Source organism: Anabrus simplex, chromosome 1 (assembly GCF_040414725.1).
Source record: "Anabrus simplex isolate iqAnaSimp1 chromosome 1, ASM4041472v1, whole genome shotgun sequence".
Classification (NCBI taxonomy): domain Eukaryota; kingdom Metazoa; phylum Arthropoda; class Insecta; order Orthoptera; family Tettigoniidae; genus Anabrus; species Anabrus simplex.
The window spans coordinates 1,623,072,930-1,623,095,654 of NC_090265.1; the positions used below are offsets into that span (position 1 = coordinate 1,623,072,930).

At 39.0% G+C, this 22,725-nt stretch overlaps 1 protein-coding gene across 1 annotated transcript in view; it reads right to left on the minus strand.

Annotated features, from left to right (window-relative positions):
- Positions 1-22,725, minus strand: part of LOC136881254 (uncharacterized) — a 215,538-nt gene that overhangs the window by 111,600 nt on the left and 81,213 nt on the right. The gene's annotated exons all lie outside the window — the stretch shown is intronic.

Genomic DNA, 22,725 nt, shown 5'->3' on the forward strand with positions numbered 1-22,725 from the left:
ATATAAAACTTGAATGCAAACAGACTTATCTACACTTATTAGGTTGCTTTTAGGTTTAAATAGAAACCATGGTGCTCCGCCTTCAGCGTAACTTGCAGATGCCGCTTCTTTTTCCTTCACAACTGGTAGATCAACTGGATACACAGGAACCAAGTCAAAAAATAAAAATTTCTCAGAATTTATTAAATTTCTTGCTGACGCAACTGGATAATATTGGAATGAAATTAGTGCGTTGTGGAATTCCCTGACGTATAAAACATTTACGTTATTTTCCTCATCCACTTTTCTTCAATCTGTGTACATCACTTGGTGAAAACTTTACACTACGATCACCATTCTCGTCTGATTGCATTTCCATTTTGTTAATGAGGAATTAATTTTTTTCTTCTTCTTTTGCTACGGCTTGTCCCCACACCTGTGGGGTCGCGGGTGCGAACTGCGTCGCACATTTGGATTTGGCCCTGTTGTATGGCTGGATGCCCTTCCTGACGCCAACCCTATATGGAGGGATGTAATCACTATTGCGTGTGTCTGTGGTCGTTGGTAGTGTAGTGTGTTGTCTGAATTTGATGAGGAAAATGTTGGGACAGACAAATACACCCAGTCCCAGAGCCAGAAGAATTAATTAGAAGCGATTAAAATCCACGACCCGGCCGGGAATTCAACCCGGGACCCTCTGAGCCGAAGGCCAGTACGCTGGCCATTCAGCCAACGAGTCGGACTAATGAGGAATTAAAATAATAATAAATAATTCACAGCTTGAAACATCAGAATAATCTCCTGAACGCTTGTAACACTGCTGTCGCCACTCGTGTGGGAAGTGAATGTAACATAGACTTTTGTTCTGAGGATTTTGAAGTACATTTAACTTTAGAATTTCGAGAAACCGAGGCCATCTTTTACAATATGCTCAAACTAATTGCAAATATGAACCAAGGGCACAGCATGGATGTTTCTCTGTAAATAATTCCATTTTCACAAAAATGTGAAGTAGGCGATTGTTTAACGTCGCAGTAATACATCGAAGGTTTCCGGCTACGGAAGGATGGGAAAGGGCTAGGATTGGGAGGGTAGCGGTTGTGGCTTAATCAAGGTTCAACACCAGCATTACCTGGTGTGAAAATTGAAAACCACAGAAAACCGTCTTCAGGGCTGCCGACGGTGGGATTCGAACCCACTATCTCCCAGAATGCAAGCTCACAGCTGAGCAACCCTAACCGCTCGTCCAAGTCTCTCGACGTAGACGTTTGTTCATGCATACGCTTCGTTTGTTTGCTATTGTAACAAATCAAACGTAAATCTCACGACTTGGATAACACCGCAATACTGTGAGATCGAATCTATAAGTCGATTATTTTGGGAAATGTTAAAAGTGTTAGGCTATAGCCTAAGCCAACGGCCGTAGCCGTGTTGGAACACCGGATCCCGTGAGATCTCCGAAGTTAAGCAACGTTGGGCGTGGTCAAGATTTGGATGGGTTGCCACGCGCTGTTGGTGGGGGGTAAGGGAATGAAGGAGCGGAAAGGAACTGGCCCCCCTACCGTACGTAAACTCTGTCTCAGACACACCTCTGCGGAGGTTCGGACCTGCCTTCGGGATGAATACACCCTTACCTTACTATAGCCCAATGACCCAGTATGACATGTCTATCATTATAATATGTATACAGTATCTAGGCTTGTATTCATATTATTAATGTGCAGGGCGATCTCACAAGAGTTGCCGTTTGTTCTGCAAGCCACGTGTCGGTAAACGAGAGGGCAGCCGCCACCAAACCGTTCCTGTACGCCCGTAGAAACCCGTCACTTTCAGTGAATGGATAATGTGACTTTTATTATGGCGTATGGCCTCCGGAGAGGCCTGGTGCGGGTCTTTTCCTCGTAGACGGCCTATTAGGCGACCTGCATGTCTGTGAAGATGAGGGCCCTACCTAGGATGATTTCTAATGCCGAATATGCCACACATACCCAGCCCCCGAGCCATTGGAATTAACCAATTAAGGTTAAAATCCCCCACCAGACCGGGAATCGAACTCGGGACTCTCTGGACCAAAGGCCAGCACCCTAACCCTTTAGCCATGGAACCGGGCGATATTCAGACTGAAAGACAGATATAAAATAAAGCAAAAACTTACCCCATTACAGTAGGTAAAAATGAAATGGCGTATGGCTTTTAGTGCCGGGAGTGTCGGAGGAAATGTCATTTGCAGGTCATTTGATTTTACTCTCGTAGGCGACCTGCGCGTCGTGATGTGGGTGAAATGATGATGAAACGACACAGCGGAATTAACCAAATGATGGTTGAAATTCCCAACCCTGCCAGGAATCGAACCCGGGACCCCTGTGACCAAAGGCCGGCACGCTAACCATTTAACCATAGAGCCGAGCATTGCAGTAGGTGTTGAAAACGCTCTCCCTCAGCCTGTAGCGTGTGATTGCATTACGATTCACTCTTTAGCCCCATGAATCTTCAAAACTCACAGCACACGAAAACACTCTGTTCAACACTTAATTCGAAATCCATGAGATGCATTGAACCGATCACTTACTGCGTATAAGAGGCGATCACTCTGTACGTTGCACGGAAGCTTTTCGCACACTAGCTGCCACCATGGGTCAGGCGGCTTCAACAATGACATATGACGGATTATACCATTCTTATTATCATCTACGAAGTAGAAGGGGTGACAATCATTAAGGCATATACGTCTTTTTTGATTTACTGTCGACCTTCTTTTTCTTTGCTTTTGGTTTAACGTCGCACTAACACACTGCAGGTTTTCGGCGACGAGAGGATGGGAAGAAAGCGACCATTACTTAATAGCAACAATAATAATGTCCGCCTCTGTGGTGTAGTGGTTAGTGTGATTAGCTGCCACCCCTGGAAGCCCGGGTTCGATTCCCGGCTCTGCCACGAAATTTGAAAAGTGGTACAAAGGCTGGAACGGGGTCCACTCAGCCTCGGGAAGTCAACTGAGTAGAGGTGGGTTCGATTCCTACCTCAACCATCCTGGAAGTGGTTTTCCGTGGTTTCCCACTTCTCCTCCAGGCAAATGCCGAGATGGTACCTAAGTTATGGCCACGGCCGCTTCCTTCCCTCTTCCTTGTCTATCCCTTCCAATCTTCCCATCCCCACACAAGGCCCCTGTTCAGCATAGCAGGTGAGGCCGCCTGAGCGAGGTACTGGTCATCACCCCAGTTGTATCCCCCGACCCAGAGTCTGAAGCTCCAGAACACTGCCCTTGAGGCGATAGAGGTGGGATCCCTCGCTGAGTCCGAGGGAAAAACCAACTCTGGAGGGTAAGCAGATTAAGAAAGGAAGAAATAATAATAATAATAAATAATAATAATAATAATAATAATAATAATTTTGTTTCGGCCAACTATGGACCACATCGTTTCAACTGTCTCCTTCGGACTTTGACATCTGCCCAGTACTCCCAGTTCCTTTCTCTCCTGTGTCCATACCTTTCCTATTTATAGCTTCGACTTTTCCTGGAAACCCTTGCATGCTTGACGTTTCTTCTTCAGTGAGACACGCCCCAGGGTGTCATCACATGTGATCCCTAGTTCTTCGACATCTCCCTCAGTCTGCGTGAGCCAGGCCCGTTTGGTTTTCTTTTCGTGAAAGTAGGTAATATCCGATTGACCAATCTTGGTTCAGAAAAGGCATTCCTTCTTGTTCGCATAGTATCGGTTATCTTCTCCACGTGGGTGTGTAGTTCGTGGTTGTGCTGTCTTCTGTATTCACAATTGTCTTTAATTGGGCCCCAAGATTCTTATTTCTCTATTTGGTTCCAGTTTTTCAACCAGGCCCTTCTTGTTCAATGTGAGATATTCCGCGGAGTAGTCGGATGATACCGCAGTGGTGACTCAGCTTCGCATTCAAGGATATTTACCTTTCATGGTAGACACGCTTAGTCAGCTGGTATGTTGGGTTCTACTCACTGTCTCAAGTACTTTTCTGATAGTGGATTTCGAACCCCACTGTTGGCAGCCCTGAAGATGGTTTTTCGTGGTTTCCCCATTTTCACGCCAGGCAAATGCTGAGACTGTACCTTAATTAAGGCCACGGCCGCTTCCTTCCCACTTCTAGCTCTTTCCTATCCCATGGTCGCCATAAGACCTATCTGTGTCGGTACGACGTAAAACAGGCTCTAAGAAAAAAGTAAAAAAAGCCCCTGTCTTTATCTCAAAGATTCCTGAAATTTCTCCCCTAACTTCGCTCTAAAGGTGGTGTCGCTCAGGGTTTGTTGGATGATCGCTCGTGTTTTCTTGTCTAATTCAAATTCTATTAGGATTTCGATTAGGATGGAACAATCAATCAGTGGTAGGCATTTTTGAAGTCTATGAAGCTCACCGCAAATTTCTTGCTCCTGAGCCTCAGATATGAAAGGATGGATTTCATGCTTCATTCTTAATCACGCCAAGAAGTGTCTCAATTATCAATTTCCAACCTACGGCTATTTAATGACGCACATTTGTTGTTTTTTTGTTTTTTTTTTATTTATTTATTTTTTTATCTCTTCTCTCATCCCTAGAAGTTCTGAGTACAAAATTTTTGTTACACCCAGTATGCGAATAATCCATAGTATTCACCTAGTTACAGACTATTTATTCACACAGTCTCATTACTCATCTGAGCATTTGTTCCATTTGTACTCCATTCTGACGCAAATGGAATCAGTGCCAAGTGCGTGAAGCCCAACGCAAGTCTGGTTCAAGAACTTAAAATGAACAGACACCTATCATCTTAAATGATTATGCGTCTTGATCACGGAAACTATCAAAGCCAGCTCCACATGATCGAGAAGATGGGCACCTCTCACTGCCCACAAGTCTATGAAGAAATAGCCGACCTAAAACACAGAATGTCCCAAAAGTCCGTTAACATTTGACGAGGCAATACTTCACGGAATGTTGGAGGTAGAAAGGTAATAGTCCGCCTCCGTGGTGTTGTTAGCGTGTTTTAGCCGCCACCCCCGGAGATCCGGGTTCGATTCCCGGCTCTGCCACGAAATTTGAAAAGTAGTACGAAGGCTGGAACGGGGTCCACTCAGCCTCGGGAGGTCAACTGAGTAGAGGTGGGTTCGATTCCCACCTCAGCCATCCTGGAAGTGGTTTTCCATGGTTTCCCACTTCTGCTTCAGGCAAATGCAGGGATGGTACCTAACTTAAGGCCAGGGCCGCTTCCTTCCCTCTTCCTTGTCTATCCCTTCCAATCTTCCCATCCCCCCACAAGGCCCCTGTTCAGCATAGCAGGTGAGGCCGCCTGGGCAAGGTACTGGTCCTCTTACCCAGTTGTATCCCCAGGTCCAACGTCTCACGCTCCAGGACACTGCCCTTGAGGCGGTAGAGGTTGGATCTCTCGCTGTGTCCGAGGGAAAAACCAACCCTGAAAGGTAAACAGATTAAAAAGAAAGGTAATAACTGACACACATAATTGCCATGACATGGAGTTTAATTGACACCAAAATAAGGTAAATAAAGCTTCACTAATAGTGCCTGTTGTGGTAACGTCAACATGCCGTGATTGCAGGCGCATCTGACGCCCTCTCTCACGACAGCTTCTTTAATACCGGACACGGGTCTCATGTAGCATCACTGACGTGTTGCTGTCCAGCGCCATCTATTGGTCATTTTGTGTACTTTATTTAGGTGTCAATAACACTCCATGTCATGCCAATCTTGTGTGTAAATTATTACCTTTCTACCTCCAATATTCCGTGAAGTGCTGCCTCATCAAATGTTAACGAACTTTTGGGTCATTCTGTACATCCTGCTAGCATATGAGGAGTACTCTTAACGAGAGGACAGTTTATTCCTCCCTAGTAAAGTTAAATAGGAAGGAACCACTCTTAGGTGAGACTACACAAGCATTCAACATGCAATAATCCGTCTTCACGAAACAAACTAGGATATAACCAATATAATAATGTCCCTAAAGACCTGCTCACCTAATGAGTTAAACTGAGGACTGTCCCTGCATTGCAGAAGGCCATAGCCCTTAGAGGATTTACAAGGCTATTTTATTTTAAAGTTAAATACACAACTGTTGACCTCAGCTGTCATCCCTAATCAACCCTAACTTCTAACACCGCAAATCGCTGCCGCGCTAGATCGTCGCCGTACATGCAGCCTTTTCCGAATTTGTGTCAGTAAACATCTTCAATCATTTTCTACTGGAAACTATTGTGTCGACATCACTCAACGGCGAGTACCGTGCCAATTAGTCATACGATACTGCACAGACTAATAAACGTATAAAGACAGTTTAGTTAGAGAAACAAAACTTACTCGACGTACACAAACACCAAGATAGTCGAGTTAATAATAATAATAATAATAATAATAATAATAATAATAATAATCGTATGGCCTCAGCTACCGTGTGCAGACATTTCAATTTGACGCCATCTGGCTGTCTGCTCATCAATTTCGACGTTCCGTTTGACTGTAGGCCCACTAGATGGCAGACCGAGTAAACCGAAACTCTCTTGGGCGTCTATGGCTGAGATTTAATGAATTTTATCGGGTAAACATCAAATGTGTCACCAGAGATCTTTTACATGCCGACATCGTACGACATGGAGTGTCGAATGGACTTTTTTCCGCCCTTCAAAAATCCGACTACCTCTGCCGGATTTGAACCCGCCATCTTGGAATCCGGAGGCCGACACTCTACCACTGATCCACAGAGGCAATCATAGTCGAGTTAAAAGTATACAATTACTCAGTAATTAATAGGGTGACCGGACGTCCTCTTTTATCCGGATATGTCTTCCTTTCTAGAGCATTGTCCGGAGTCCGGGTGGATTATTTAAAAAACACACATGTCCTCCTTTCTTAGTGAATCTCCTTATTATGGGGTAATCTGTTTTGTTACTTCATTTTTACAAGTATTCTTCACTATGCGACAGCATCATCGATATCGTATCTATATAAAGAAACATGATTATGCATATGCAGTACATACGATTTTGTAAACTATTATGATAATAGACGCTATTTACCACTCTGTATGCTTCTTTCCCCGTCAGCTTACAACGTTAAAACCGAGGGGAGATAGCCGGGATTTGAAGGAAGCCTGTTTTAAATGCGTGGCGCTGAAAAGCGGTATTGATAATTGTGATGGTGAAAATGTATTCTGTATTTGCAAGCTAAGTCCAAATCCTTTGAAATTGATGATGTGAAATATTTTGATCGGTTCTACAATTTCAGACAATTCCTGATTGGGAGTAGTAACGATCCTGAATTTAATAAGTTACCTTGTAGTCAGAAATGGACAAAATATTTCTATTCACGTAAGTCAGTAGATTGTATTTCAGAGTTATTAAAACTTGCAGAATACTTTTTTTCTATACCGGGGCACAAAGCAAATGTAAGAAGAGTATTTTCCTTGATCTCAGCGCAATGGACTGATAATAGAAACCGTTTCTCAGTAGAATCTGTGAAAATCTTCTTAATGGTTCAATATAATCTAAAGGAATTTACATGCGTATTTTTATAAGTATATGTTAGACACACCAAAACTCCTGAAGGCAACTGAATCTTCAGAAAAGTACCAGCGATGCCCATTGTTTAAATTTTGTAAGAATTCACTGACATTTTGTTTATGTACGTGAACATTAGAATATACAGTACGTCTAAATTCACGTTCTTAATGGAGGATTGTTGTGTCATCTTTTCCTTTCCCGCATTGTCCTGCTTTTTAAATTGTCTTGTCCTTTTCATCATCTATTTGCATCTGGTCACCCTAGTAACGAGTCACCAGCGACCATGGGTTCCTTATGTCAAAATACACGGCCAATGTCCCCGAGCAATCTCTGAATGCTTGTTGGTTGAGCATATTTCCAGCTCCTATTAATACCACAGCAATGTATTGGGCTTTTTAATTCGTGTAAATGACAGTAGATTATGAACTAAAATATTTATGCAAACTCACACAAAATATAGATTATCCATTCAAACTTAATATCTGATGTTTATATGCAAGGCCTACTTCAGTCTTAAATTACAGTAAAACTTTAAAAACAGACTGAATAAAGTACAAAAATATTAACAGAAATTCGCTTAAAATAGGTCCATAATACCTTAATCGATTTTTAGAATAAATGTTATTTAAATATTGTATAATTTAGAGAAAATATAGTAAACGGTGGTATGTGGGCATTGTTTACATTTCAAATCACTTAACATCAGGTTACTCATTTTAAACGCATATGAATCAAGCTACAGTAAATAAGATAAAACATAAGCATTATAATTACTTTGTTGTTTTGATTACATCCTGTTGTCAACATTGTTTACACTATTACTTCATTCTATAATCTATGAGTGTTACTTAGTTTTACACATTTGTTATTGCCGTAGTAGATTCTGTATACACAATAATTCTTCCACCACTTGCTAGACGTGACGAATATTAATTTGATTTAAAGAACTTCTCCTTAATAGGAGAAATTATAATGATAAAGAAATGTATATATTCATTATCTAGAATAACGTTCTTCTTCTCTTCTTCTGATTCTTCGTAAAATGTTGCTGTTTCTTAGTGTCATTATTTAAAGAAAGTTCGCGCAGCGTAAACTCAGTGTACATTTTCAGAAGTTGAAATACTTGCCTGATCAATAGGCTATACTTTTTTTTCAGAAGTCGAAATACTTACCTGATCAGTAACATCACCACTTGATGTGACTGATGAGGAAGGAATGCATTCAAAAGTTGATCCAGCCTTAGGCTTCACTTCTAGTTCAAACTGTTTTTCCTATTTGAAGGTTGTCTGACAATATTCTTGTTGTAAATTAATCTCGAAGAAGTAGGTATTTTGAAGTATGACCATGGTGTTTGCTTATGGTTCCCAGCGTTGTTTCAAGATAGTCGTACAAGTAATTCAGGCTGCATGAATCCTAATTGTTTTCTGTAAATCTTCCATTTGCTTCCAGCAGAGTCTCCAGAAAAAGAGGAAGTAAGATTTATTTATTTTTGTTTATTTATTTATTTACTGGTGGGGGTACATTAAATTAATGGTCATAGGTCTTATTAGACGTCTTTGTAGACGAGTTTCCTCCTGATTTATATACACAACTCAGAGCGACGTTATTTCAATATTTCTCTCCATGCGATCATGTCAAACTTAAACCATTCCTACACTTTCACTAATGCGTAGTGTGACCTTATCGGTCATGTACATATTTATTTATTAATTATTTGGCAGTGAAAAACCTTTGTAAAGCTCCCTCGTACTTGTTACAAAAAGTTGCATTTGGTTGCACATGCTTACACAACCTTTGTAACCTGCTAAACACCACTCCGTCTTAACTAAAAGGATACACAGATAGAGAGAGAGGGAAGAAAATCTCAAGCCAGAAAAATCGATAATGATACCGTCACCCGTTAAAAAAATGGCCGAACACGATGTTGCCAGCTCGCGAATCGCATTATTATGATGAGATTTCGAGACATGCATAGTATTTAATATGAGAAACCTCGGGATGTTATATGATTTAATTATAGACATCTGCCAAAATTCTAATTCTTTATAATATATTAACGTGTGGAAGAATACGCAATCGTTGCATTATATAACAAGCTAAGCGTCCCTTGTACGCAGCACCCTCATGGAAGACATTGTTGGGGCATTATTTTGATAATTAATTTTAAATAAATGGCCGAACATTTCAGGTTCCGCACATAACCAGACTACTTAAGAATCTGAGTCACACGTTTGAGTGTATTACCGATGTCATACGACACGTGGAACTATTAATTAAAAAAAAGTAGTGGGGACTATCCATTGTCTCTTGCATGGAAGGGGGAAAGTTTATAAAAGGAACCGCGATGATGACAACCCATCCACTTTACGCGAAGGATCCAAAGCAGAACCACGGTTTGATGGTGTTCTGATTTATTCAGTGTTTCAGACTGTAAATGTACAGTTTATATCTTCGAGAATATTGTAATTGTCGACAAACAATAGTATTTAAAAACAAGTTGAAATAATGTGATCGCAAGAACGGTATAATTGTAACTTTTTAAGTGATGCAACAAGTATTAATTTCATTATAGTGCTATTAATTGTATTGTGTGTGTTAAAGTGACGCAACAAGTCTTAATCTCATAAAACTGTTATATAAGTGTAGAAGATAACCATTGGAATATGAACGTGCTCAGCGGGAGTAGCAACGGACATGAACCCGTGACCAACGTCAACACCATGGAAGCTTAAAAGGAAAGAATTAGGGTCTTACCCGGGACCCGAACCTTGGATTGTTACGACATGATGATAAGTACTAAAATGAAATAATTTTTTTAATAAATGCGCGGTTATTCATTATGCAGATCACGTAAATTAGGTTAGACATGTAAATTGCATGTATTTCTTTTTAATTAGAAAGAGAACTTGTGAGTGGTCTTCATATTCATTTATGTTCATTTCATGGAATTTATAGTCTACTCCATGGGCTTAAATATATATATAATTAACGTAATGCATGTATTTGACGTGATGATAAAATATTAGTTAGTCAGAGTGCTTAGATTAGGTAAATGTAATAGATAGTGGATTTGTTTTTAGCACTGAGCCGAGCCGTATTTTTGTATAATTTATTTACGTGATATCCAAGCTTATTATCATAATGCATGGTGATTATGCTTGTAAAAATGGATTATCGACTGTTAACATTAGGATAGCAAGGCACTCTTATTTTCATGTAATTCGCATGATGATATATTTGTAGATGGCTGTATTAATTATATGGGTAACTTGTGACATGCTTAGACATCGAACAGACGCCTTCCTATTGAGATTAGCGTTTTCCTTTAATGTCGAATAATTTCCCTTTCTGAATATGAGAATATCCTTATGGATATGTTTAAAATCCATATTTGATTTTATTGATTTGATTTTAAAATGTAGGAAAAACCTAGGCTGTATTCTGTAATCGGATGGAATCGAAGCTGGTCATTCTGAGATGATGGATGTGAATATGAGACAATGAACAGTGAATTGATATTGTATTATATAATTGTGGCAGGACAGTGAATTTATAAGCCAGTGGAGCTTTGGAAATATGATATGAGAATATATAATGAAATAAGATTATTTAACAAATATGTGTTCCAAGGGAAACGATTTGCTTTCACCTTGAGATGTTGAAAGGATATTTCTGCCACACCGAGCCATTATTAGCCGGGCTTTGACGTCCAGAGATTTACGATGAGGGGAGAGTGAAAAGGGTTTGGCTCTTGTAGAGGGTTACCGTATGCTGTATTGTTCGAGCTATTCCACTTAGAATGAAAGCTGTACAACACCGATTATTGTTTAAAGGGTTCTTTGACTTTTTCATGTATGATCTTATAATAATATTTAACTAACTGGAACGCCAGTATTATCATTTATTTGTTGACCATATGATTAATTAAGAAAGGCAGTTTTATTAGTCCCGTTTGTCGACGCCATCTTCGATATCATTGGTTCGAGTTTTGAGGCAACCATGGATTTTTGTTGTGACATTTTTTTTATATACAGCCAATTGCATGTGTATATTGTTATTGATTATTTTTCATATTGTGTACATATTTTCCTTTTTTATACATTCTTTTAGTCGTGTTTCACTCTTTATGTGGATGACAAATCGAGTTTTATTTTCGTAATTATTGTCATTGGATCCATTGGGATGTGGGTTCGATTTCTGGACCCGACATCAGTCATTTTATTTTGATTAGGATTATATCGACTAGCATTCATTTATTCTTTGTTTATTTTTGTAGTATAATTAATTTAGCTAGGTGACCACTTCAAGTTATCTTCAATTTATTTTGTTGTATAAATAATTGCTTCTTCTGATAGTGAAGAAAGTTCGTAATGATAACCGTCGCATTTATAAGGATATTTCTAATTTTTTTTATTTTGAAAAGTATGTTATACAAATTATGATGTAATATTTATCATCATGTCGGGAAAAAGAAAGAGGTAAAGGAGAAATAAATTTTTTTTGACACTTTACAATTTGTATTTAGTCCGTTGGACATTGCATATTCAACATTGAGATATTATAAATATTCAGGATCAACCTTTAATTAATTTGATTTATCAAGGCTCAATAAATAGGTATTTAAACTTTTGTTTGCCTGTCATTTTGCCGAATAACATTGTATCCCAGGTTTCCTTCCGTTCATTTATGCCTTTAAGCTAGTTGTGTGTTATTTTCTTTGATCTTCTGCCGCGAACGTACCATGGCCTTGGGAGGTCGGTGGTTTGATTCTTTGGAACGGAAGGGTGCAGTAGACCCTTGCACGGTCGGAAGAGCATTTGCTCACCCATCATTCTGAATTTTTTTTGTTCCTTCCTGATGAGGTGACATTTGACTCTAGACTAAAAAGGTCCCTTTCCATCAGGCGCTTTGGCGTATGGTGTTATATGGCGATATCCCGATTTTTTTTGGGATTATCATGCAGTCATTTGGTTCTATGCGGCAAATGGCGCGGGGTGGAAAGGTTGCATTTGGCGCCCAACGTGGGGCATTTTCGGCATTTTTAGGCATTTACAATGTTAGGTATTTTCGGCATTTTCGGAATTTTTGAATTTTTCGGCATTTTCGGAATTTTTCGATGTTTCCGATGGAGATAATTTCAAATGATAACTTTTGCGAAAATGGGCGTCAGGCATGGTAATGCCATATTTAGGAATATAGGACTGACCAATTATTATATGAAGGAACACGATGGTTCAATTTATGGGATGCTAATTATTGGATCAGTATGCGAAGTGAATGACAGATTAAAATTAATGTGATATTTATGGCAAAATGAAAACATAGTCGTGGTTATAGTCTATGTGACGATAACCAGGACAGTCATTCATAGTAATTGAGGTACCCAAAATCATGTAGGGATTTAATTAAATCCCGGGAAACAATAAAATGGTTTTCCCAAATCTGAGGAAAAATGAATATCGATACCCTTCAGGTAATCGTATTCATGGGTACTTGTCAGGAGGTACTGGTTGTAACAGGCCTCATTACTCATAGTGAATCATTTATTAAATTTGTGTTAGTGTTTCGCGGTAGGTAAAGGTGACCTCAGGCCTTTAGTCTTTGTTGTTAAGTGGCAGTAAGTTAGGATTCATGTGGAAAGTTTTGGGACGATATTACCCAGTGTATTAGGTGTATCTGCCTCAATACTGGAAGGATGGCCTAATTTATTGGCATATACCACCTGTGTTGGTATTTAACTTGCGATATTTTTATTATACGAACTTATTCAAAATTAGTAATAATAATAATAATAATAATAATAACAATAATAATAATAATAATAATAATAATAATAAATATAAATATAATAATGATAGGCTACATATTTAAAATATTGTGATGAAAAGTACCCTTGATAAATTATACTGTTGAATAATTTTGAGATAGCTGTATTCATGCTATATAATTAATTCAAGTCACATTGTTGTGAAAATTTTATGATTTTGGATTAAGTTGACCTTGAATTGATTTCATTTTCAAATTGATTTCTCCTAATCCGAGGTTCGAGTTAAGGGGGGCCCATTTTATTGAAATATTGTGTAAAATGGATATGGAAGCCATGAGGGCTCTGATAGAGGACATTAATAAAAATATGAAAGTGATTGTTCAGAAGATAGATCAGAATAGTGAAGACATTAAAGTGAGTAGGGAAAAAGTTGAGGACATGAAAGAGGACATTAATAAAAATATGAAAGTGATTGATCAGATGATAGGTCAGAATAGTGAAGACATTAAAAAGAGTAATGAAACAGTTAAGGACATGATTGATCAGAAATTAGATCAGGTTAATGAACATATGGAGAGAATACAGAAGGAGTGTAAGGAAGGGAGAGATGAAATTAATAAACAGATGGGGAACTTTAACGTACGGTTGGAGGAAACAATCGAACGTTATGATGAACTGGTAGGACAGATAACGGGGTACCAGACACAATGTGAAAGGAACACAGCACAGTTAGAAAAACGACTGGATAATACGCACGAAAAACAGGAACGGCTAGAAAACTCGTTAGGCACGGTAATTGAGCGCGTCGAACGTGTTGAGGCTCAGACATTAAGTATGGCGGAACAAATCGATGTTCATATTCAAACGGTGACAGATCACCAGGAACGTACAGATAGGATAATAGAAGATGTTAAGAAGGAGGTCCATCAGATTCAGGTCGATATGCACGACATTCGGAACCAAACCAGTGCGTTGAAACAGGAAATTGGTACCAACGTGGATAAGCGAATATCTGAGGTCAGAAAACAGGCATTCGATGGAATAGTCACGGTCCAAGAGGAGGTACGGAGGAATGAGGATAGGACGTCAGATAGGATCGAGGAATGGTCGCATAAGATGCAAAAGACGAAGATAAAAGTAGATATACATGACGACCTTGTACATGAATTGAAAGAAAAGATTGAGAAATTGGAATTACAAGAGGTATCACAGAATAAGCAGTATCGACCATCCGAGGAATTGAACTGGGGACCACCAGAAAAGAAGATGAAGACCAGTCACGAATACGTAAACATGGAAGTGAATGTTGCTTCAAAGAATGAGGCAAAACAGTCTATCTCATCGAAGAATTCAGGCATAAGAAAGAAGAAAAAGAAGACGCACAGTACCACGAAAGGTTTGAATTGGAGACCACAGCTTAGAAGAAAGAAGAATGGATCGTCAGGCCAACGGAAAGGACAGTATCATATCAAACGGTATTGTTACAAGTACGGACGGTGTACTAGTCCGAGAAGATGGTACTCGAGGAGGAGGAGGAGTCGACGCAGAAGAGGATCGAAGCCACAACCCGCGAAGTGGAAAGAAAAAGTAGATGGGCGAATTTTGAATCCCAGACGATACGTGGAGCAGCGGGAACGTAATCGACAGAACAGATGGAAGATAGCCGTGTTGCAGCAAGCAACTGAACATGGAGGTCAGAGGTTGCAAACTCAATAGGACATGAGCAGAGATCCTGAATGGAAGTCTTTAGTGATGACGTACGATCCAGAAGCATCGACATCATTAGGACATTCTGGCAGAAAGAGAAAGAAGAAAGATTAAAGTGTCAAACTTTATCTTCAGAGTAGTGGTATAAGGGACATTAAAGTAAATACCTATATTTAAGATTGTGGTCCCTTATTGAAGGAAACTGTACTTGATACAATAAAATCAAAAATCATATTACCCACCAGGAAGCATTAGAGCAAATTTGGACCAGCCAGACCAGAACTCCGAGGAGGAAGGAGAGGATCAAGATGAAGATGATGACAACATTCCACAGGATGAAGAAGATGAGAATCTTGAGGAAGCTGAAGTCCAGATGACAAGGATTGAAAACCAGGAAGACGAGGATATCCCATGGTGTCAAGATTGTGAAAAATTAGAACAACGTCGAGAAATTTTGGGTCAACTTGCTTTTATACTCGAACGGGATAACCAAAGGTTTAGGGTTGAAAACCGAGAGCTCTTGAGAACAATACACTGCCGAAGAGACCACTATCAAATATGTAAATGAGAGTTTCTTCAATAAATTGAAATCAGTCAAGAAATTTGAAACCCTTTCCAAATTTCTTGAGTCCGACGGAGAGGCAGATGTGACCTTATCGGTCATGTACATATTTATTTATTAATTATTTGGCAGTGAAAAACCTTTGTAAAGCTCCCTCGTACTTGTTACAAAAAGTTGCATTTGGTTGCACATGCTTACACAACCTTTGTAACCTGCTAAACACCACTCCGTCTTAACTAAAAGGATACACAGATAGAGAGAGAGGGAAGACAATCTCAAGCCAGAAAAATCGATAATGATACCGTCACCCGTTAAAAAAATGGCCGAACACGATGTTGCCAGCTCGCGAATCGCATTATTATGATGAGATTTCGAGACATGCATAGTATTTAATATGAGAAACCTCGGGATGTTATATGATTTAATTATAGACATCTGCCAAAATTCTAATTCTTTATAATATATTAACGTGTGGAAGAATACGCAATCGTTGCATTATATAACAAGCTAAGCGTCCCTTGTACGCAGCACCCTCATGGAAGACATTGTTGGGGCATTATTTTGATAATTAATTTTAAATAAATGGCCGAACATTTCAGGTTTCGCACATAACCAGACTACTTAAGAATCTGAGTCACACGTTTGAGTGTATTACCGATGTCATACGACACGTGGAACTATTAATTAAAAAAAAGTAGTGGGGACTATCCATTGTCTCTTGCATGGAAGGGGGAAAGTTTATAAAAGGAACCGCAATGATGACAACCCATCCACTTTACGCGAAGGATCCAAAGCAGAACCACGGTTTGATGGTGTTCTGATTTATTCAGTGTTTCAGACTGTAAATGTACAGTTTATATCTTCGAGAATATTGTAATTGTCGACAAACAATAGTATTTAAAAACAAGTTGAAATAATGTGATCGCAAGAACGGTATAATTGTAACTTTTTAAGTGATGCAACAAGTATTAATTTCATTATAGTGCTATTAATTGTATTGTGTGTGTTAAAGTGACGCAACAAGTCTTAATCTCATAAAACTGTTATATAAGTGTAGAAGATAACCATTGGAATATGAACGTGCTCAGCGGGAGTAGCAACGGACATGAACCCGTGACCAACGTCAACACCATGGAAGCTTAAAAGGAAAGAATTAGGGTCTTACCCGGGACCCGAACCTTGGATTGTTACGACATGATGATAAGTACTAAAATGAAATAATTTTTTTAATAAATGCGCGGTTATTCATTATGCAGATCACGTAAATTAGGTTAGACATGTAAATTGCATGTATTTCTTTTTAATTAGAAAGAGAACTTGTGAGTGGTCTTCATATTCATTTATGTTCATTTCATGGAATTTATAGTCTACTCCATGGGCTTAAATATATATATAATTAACGTAATGCATGTATTTGACGTGATGATAAAATATTAGTTAGTCAGAGTGCTTAGATTAGGTAAATGTAATAGATAGTGGATTTGTTTTTAGCACTGAGCCGAGCCGTATTTTTGTATAATTTATTTACGTGATATCCAAGCTTATTATCATAATGCATGGTGATTATGCTTGTAAAAATGGATTATCGACTGTTAACATTAGGATAGCAAGGCACTCTTATTTTCATGTAATTCGCATGATGATATATTTGTAGATGGCTGTATTAATTATATGGGTAACTTGTGACATGCTTAGACATCGAACAGACGCCTTCCTATTGAGATTAGCGTTTTCCTTTAATGTCGAATAATTTCCCTTTCTGAATATGAGAATATCCTTATGGATATGTTTAAAATCCATATTTGATTTTATTGATTTGATTTTAAAATGTAGGAAAAACCTAGGCTGTATTCTGTAATCGGATGGAATCGAAGCTGGTCATTCTGAGATGATGGATGTGAATATGAGACAATGAACAGTGAATTGATATTGTATTATATAATTGTGGCAGGACAGTGAATTTATAAGCCAGTGGAGCTTTGGAAATATGATATGAGAATATATAATGAAATAAGATTATTTAACAAATATGTGTTCCAAGGGAAACGATTTGCTTTCACCTTGAGATGTTGAAAGGATATTTCTGCCACACCGAGCCATTATTAGCCGGGCTTTGACGTCCAGAGATTTACGATGAGGGGAGAGTGAAAAGGGTTTGGCTCTTGTAGAGGGTTACCGTATGCTGTATTGTTCGAGCTATTCCACTTAGAATGAAAGCTGTACAACACCGATTATTGTTTAAAGGGTTCTTTGACTTTTTCATGTATGATCTTATAATAATATTTAACTAACTGGAACGCCAGTATTATCATTTATTTGTTGACCATATGATTAATTAAGAAAGGCAGTTTTATTAGTCCCGTTTGTCGACGCCATCTTCGATATCATTGGTTCGAGTTTTGAGGCAACCATGGATTTTTGTTGTCACATTTTTTTTTATATACAGCCAATTGCATGTGTATATTGTTATTGATTATTTTTCATATTGTGTACATATTTTCCTTTTTTATACATTCTTTTAGTCGTGTTTCACTCTTTATGTGGATGACAAATCGAGTTTTATTTTCGTAATTATTGTCATTGGATCCATTGGGATGTGGGTTCGATTTCTGGACCCGACATCAGTCATTTTATTTTGATTAGGATTATATCGACTAGCATTCATTTATTCTTTGTTTATTTTTGTAGTATAATTAATTTAGCTAGGTGACCACTTCAAGTTATCTTCAATTTATTTTGTTGTATAAATAATTGCTTCTTCTGATAGTGAAGAAAGTTCGTAATGATAACCGTCGCATTTATAAGGATATTTCTAATTTTTTTTTTTATTTTGAAAAGTATGTTATACAAATTATGATGTAATATTTATCATCATGTCGGGAAAAAGAAAGAGGTAAAGGAGAAATAAATTTTTTTTTTGACACTTTACAATTTGTATTTTGTCCGTTGGACATTGCATATTCAACATTGAGATATTATAAATATTCAGGATCAACCTTTAATTAATTTGATTTATCAAGGCTCAATAAATAGGTATTTAAACTTTTGTTTGCCTGTCATTTTGCCGAATAACATTGTATCCCAGGTTTCCTTCCGTTCATTTATGCCTTTAAGCTAGTTATGTGTTATTTTCTTTGATCTTCTGCCGCGAACGTACCATGGCCTTGGGAGGTCGGTGGTTTGATTCTTTGGAACGGAAGGGTGCAGTAGACCCTTGCACGGTCGGAAGAGCATTTGCTCACCCATCATTCTGAATTTTTTTTGTTCCTTCCTGATGAGGTGACATTTGACTCTAGACTAAAAAGGTCCCTTTCCATCAGGCGCTTTGGCGTATGGTGTTATATGGCGATATCCCGATTTTTTTTGGGATTATCATGCAGTCATTTGGTTCTATGCGGCAAATGGCGCGGGGTGGAAAGGTTGCAGTAGATAGCTCCTAAACCATTCATGCAAATTACGTACTCTACTGAAAAGGACATATTTATAATAATAATAATAATAATAATAATAATAATAATAATAATAATAATAATAATAATAATAATAATAACGGTAATCTTTCTTTCTTCCTTTCTTTCTTTCTTTCTTTCTTTCTTTCTTTCTTTCTTTCTTTCTTAATCTGTTTACCCTCCAGAGTTGTTTTCTCCCTCGGACTCAGCGAGAGATGTCACATCTGCCGCCTTAAGGCAGTGTCCTGGAGCATGTGACTTTGGGTCGGGGGACACAACTGTAGAGGAGAACCAGTATCTTGCCCAGGCGGCCTCACCTGCTATGCTGAACAGGGGGCTTGTGGGGAAATGGGAGGATTGGAAGGGATAGACAAGGAAGAGGGAAGGAAGCGGCTGTAGCCTTAAGTTAGGTACCATCCCTGCATTTGCGTGGAGGAGAAGTGGGAAACCACGGAAAACCACTTGGAGGATGGCTGAAGTGGGAATCGAACCCCACTCTACTGAGTTGATCTCCCGAGGCTGAGTGGACCCCTTCCAGCCCTCGTACCAATTTTGAAATTTCGTGGCAGAGCCGGGAATCGAACCCGGGCGTTCGGGGGTGGCAGCTAATCACACTAACCACTACACCACAGAGGAGGACCATAATAATAATAATAATAATAATAATAATAATAATAATAATAAAATCTTTTGATAATAATCACGTGATTAATAGCAAAATAAGGTTTCTAATTTTAAGGTTGATGTTTTTACTGCGATCTCTAATACGCAAACGGTTACTGAGGGGTAAAAAATGAAATGGCGTATGGTTTTTAGTGCCGGGAGTGTCCGATGACAAGTTCTATTGAGGGGTACTTCTGACAGACAGGTATACACCGTCGCGGACATTTTTGGAACTTTATGCTGAACATATCTTCCACACATACTGGGGTCTATTTTTGTTGGCTTAGCCAGCGTAAGCCAAGAAAGTGCTCCAAAACGATCTACTGTCCACGGCTGTACACACACAGTACTCCAAGGCAGTACACAGATAGTAATCCCCTCAGTAAACGACGATACTCTGACTTCGGTGGGACACTGATGGCAACCAGCACTATTGCCGCCCCAGTCCAACTACTCAGCTGCCTGTTCACGGCTAGACTCCTTTTGATTTCCTCACGATGGAGTACTAGAATATTCGCGGTTCGGCTAGAGCGTGTCGTCTCAAAACTCACGAGTCTCAAAACTCACGAATTCCAGGAAGAGAATTAGTAAGAATAAGTTTCTCTACATGGGCCAGTCTCAAAACTTACAAGCAGGGGCAGTTCTTCTTAGAAAGGATAAATGTCCACCCTATTAGTGATGGAATAATCGAATACTTCTAATATTCGAATAACTTCAATCCGATTATTTAACTAATCGAATGAATAATCAAATTAAATAATCGAATGGGTTGCAAATAGGCCTATCATTCAGTTATATCGTGCAGAATAATTGGATGCGTCATATATACATTTTTCGATTTAAGTGTGTCAGGAAGATAATTGATTGAAATGAGCGAATAGATGAACGCTTACAAAAAATAGAACTACGCCTTTTTCTAAATGAATCTCCAAATGTTGAATGAATGAATTAACTGTCTTGATCTCTGATATCTCTAAATAAAATTCCTTATTGAAGTAAATGCCGTCTTCTGGCTGCATAATGGATATAAGCCCCCGGTACTACCGGTACCAACTAGCAGCGGGCAATATACCAACTTTAATGTTATATCGTCCGGCAATGCATAAATGGTTAGCATTAGTTAATTCCTATGGCTCGGGGACTGGGTGTTCGTGCCGTGTTCAGCATTATAATTCATCTTCAGTAGGTCTCATCGTCACAGACGTGCAGGTCGCCTATGAGGCGTCAACTCTAAAGACCTGCACCAGACCTCTCCGGAGACAACACGTCAGTATTATAAATGTATGTGAAAGGGAAGAAAGGCGTTATATTAGTTTTAAGACAACAGCAAAATCTTTTAAAAATAATGTTAATAATATACCTCGGTCTTTTTCATTCACTAACCATTATTTTATTCCTGTGAGTTGGGGTGGCAGAATAACTTCCACAGCATCCCCTGTCTGGCGTAAGAGGCGACTAAAAAGGGGCTTCAGGGGTTCTTAAATTATGTAAGAAAAGACTAGATAAACAACTGATAGGCAATCTGCTACCTGGGTGACTGCCCTAAGTCGGTGGAAAAACTTGGATTGTGAGTCATCGCAAGCATCTGCTGTCCGGATTCGTGAATTTTGAGACTCATTAGAATGTTTACTTTAGCTACCAGTTTGTAGTCGTGAGTTTTAATACTATTTGTTACTAATTATAGCCCGTAGTTTTGAGACGTAACCGGCTAGAGTGGGAAGGTTCTCGTTTTCTGTTCCAGAAGGCCCACGGGAAAACTAGACGAAGAGAACAACCGCGGCGTGTCCTCGGGCCGTCTGGGAAGTCCCCGACCTGGCTTTTTCATCCCTTCCAGGAGGTGCTAAACGCAGGGAGGTGGCACGTAACAATGTGTATTGACATATTTATTTAGTTGTTTTTGTACATAAAATTATGCTGAATTCACGGCTCTTTTTCAACTGTTAAAATTATTTTTTTGAAGTCCACCTCTGCAACCGGATGCCGCGACAGGGACACTTGATACCTTGTGTCATTACTAGGGAAGGGATTTTAAGGTGGAAAGTATGATCATAAAAGGGGAAGAAGAGGTTCTTAAAACACATACAAAAAGGTGTCGACGAAATCACTTTATTAAGGTTTATACCAGTTACATGAACTTTCTTTATCCCATTTACTGGGTTCCAATAATTCATAAACTTGGATTACACACAATATTTCACAGTTTTGATAGTAACTCGCTGGCGCTTTGAGCTCAGCAGATCCTCATATATAGGGAAACTCCACTCGACGTCTACAGAAATCAACGGAGAATATCTTATCAGCATTCGTATAGGAAGTTCAGTCAAAGTTGCAAAGTTTTCAACATCTGGATGGTCCTTCAAATTTAATTCGAATTTGTCTTTAGCAAATCCATCAAGGCTGTCCCTAACACTAATTAACTTCTTCCACTGTTCCTCCTTGTCCATACCTCCTTCTTCCATACTCTGAATAACAGCAGAAAAATACTTGTAGCCATACTCTGCAAAAAGTTCCAACTCTGGGTCTTCGTTCTTGAGTAATTGTTATGCTTGCTTGATGGCTGCTGCGTCCGTTGAGTCTAGGGCAAATGTGAAGCATTTGATTTTATCAAAGTTTTCGCACAAGAAATTTACTTTGCTGTAATTCTCCCTGATACCTTCGCAACCATGTGTAATACATGTCACATGGCTGCGGTTGGGATACATGCCCTTCAGTTGTTGGAGAGCCGAAACCATGGTAGCGTGTTTGTTCAGTCACGACAAGCCTGACTTTTTCGTATTGTATGCTTCTTGGCCACATGTCCATACATGAGTCATTGAATGATTGCATTATTGTACAAGCATTTGTCTTCTCGAGCTGGTACATTTTAAAAAGCATAGGTTTTCCCATTCACCAGATGATGGAAACACCAACTAATTCAAAATATACTATTGCAGCTCATCGGTAATTTCATCTAAAATGAATCCCACTTCATGTTTGCCGACCGTCTCTTTTATTTTCTCGAAGACGTTCTCATAAAATGGCTGTATGTAATTATTTTTCAGTGTACTCTTCTCCAATCTGGTATTGACCTTTGAGTGTACTT